Source organism: Kryptolebias marmoratus, linkage group LG10 (genome assembly GCF_001649575.2).
Source record: "Kryptolebias marmoratus isolate JLee-2015 linkage group LG10, ASM164957v2, whole genome shotgun sequence".
Taxonomy (NCBI): Eukaryota; Metazoa; Chordata; class Actinopteri; order Cyprinodontiformes; family Rivulidae; genus Kryptolebias; species Kryptolebias marmoratus.
This window is the reverse complement of record NC_051439.1, coordinates 20,012,920-20,014,540: the sequence shown is the minus strand read 5'-3', so window position 1 is coordinate 20,014,540 and position 1,621 is coordinate 20,012,920.

Below are 1,621 nucleotides of genomic sequence, written 5' to 3'. Positions count from 1 at the left end.
ATCATCAAAATTAAACGAAATAAACATTTGAAATATATCAGTTTGTATGTAATGTATGAATATAATATACAAGTTTCACTTTTTAAATGGAATTACTGAAATCAGTCTACTTTTTCATGATATTCTAATTTTATGACCAGCACCTGTAGATGAACACAAGGCTCAAATTAATGAGAATTTACATTGATTTTATTTTGAAACTGTTCAGAAAGTGTTCAAGCTCACTGATGACCAACTTGTTTTAGGAGAAATTCCCCCTCTCTGTGGCTGCACAGATTCCAGCCAATTCATGAGATACTAATTGACACCTGCTCTGCCAGGTGAACGTAATTAACCACAATTAACCACCCAGTAAGGTAGATTACTAACAACACGTGGGATCCTGAGGTCAAGATGGTGAACCCCCGATGAAACAAAACAATCACTGTGTTAATTATCATGAAGCAAACTAAACGTCGTTTGTTTCAATTAGCAGTGGCAGAAAAGGAGAAAAAAGAAGATGATGAAAAAGTGGCACCTAAAAACTACAGCATGTTCGCTTTAGACTTTATTGTTATTGAAAGTTTAACCAGATTAGCTGCATTTGGATGAACAGAAAAACATTTTTGTGCAAATAAAGCAACAATTTCTTAACTTCATGACATAGACGTTATCCGATGATGTCATCACCAACATTTCTCACTGAAATGAACTTAATTAGTGGCAAAAAGACCCCGACAGTGAAACAGATTGTATGAGCAGCTTAAAAACACTAAACTATGTTGAAGAGTTGTTCTGAAGTGGATTTTTCAGCCAAAGTTTGGAGTCATCTTCATTTTTCTTTTTACAAACTTTTAAAGAGTGAAAAGGAAGAAACCAAATTTGCAGTGAATGCTTTGCAGCTGTTTTAAATAAGTCACAGTTGACAGTATTTTAGCAAAATATAAACTAGTTAGACTATTTCTAATCCATGTACCTGCAAGGATCTTGCCATCATTTGATGGAGGAACAGATAGCTTTTTGCTTTTTGTGGTCTGGATGAAGGTAAAATGTAGGCTTGTCAACTCCAGAATAATCTTAATGTTGGTGAGTTCTGCAAATAAAATCTGTACAGGAAGTAACTTAATAACGTTTGATTTAAATAATCATATTTGCCCACAAAACATTTTACCTGTCTTTACATCAGTGCTCATGCAAAGCTGCACAGTGGATTATATGTCTTAATGTAATTCCATCTGTGCACAAAATGTCAGCAGGAAAATAAACTCATGTCAGGAGTGGAGGGTGTTAATGTGCAGGACTCAAAGGCAGATTAAGTCCAGAGGCACAGACAGGCTGCTAATAACATTTTATTTAATATATCTGAGAAAAAGAACATAAATATCTCCAAAGATTTAGTAACAAAGAGTTGGGATGGTGACAACAAGGAGCTGGGAAGAACCTGCAAACGAAGGGCTATTTTGTGCTTTTTTTCCTTTTCTCTTCCTGTTGCTTGCAGCACTAAATGAGCCACGAGCTGGACTGGATCACACATCTGCAAGGGAAAAGTTTTGCTATGTTTGTTGGAAAACATCAGCTGCATCTGTGACTGACGGCTCGTACAGCCGCCGGGAAACTAGCAGGCGTTGGTTTCCCAGCTGAG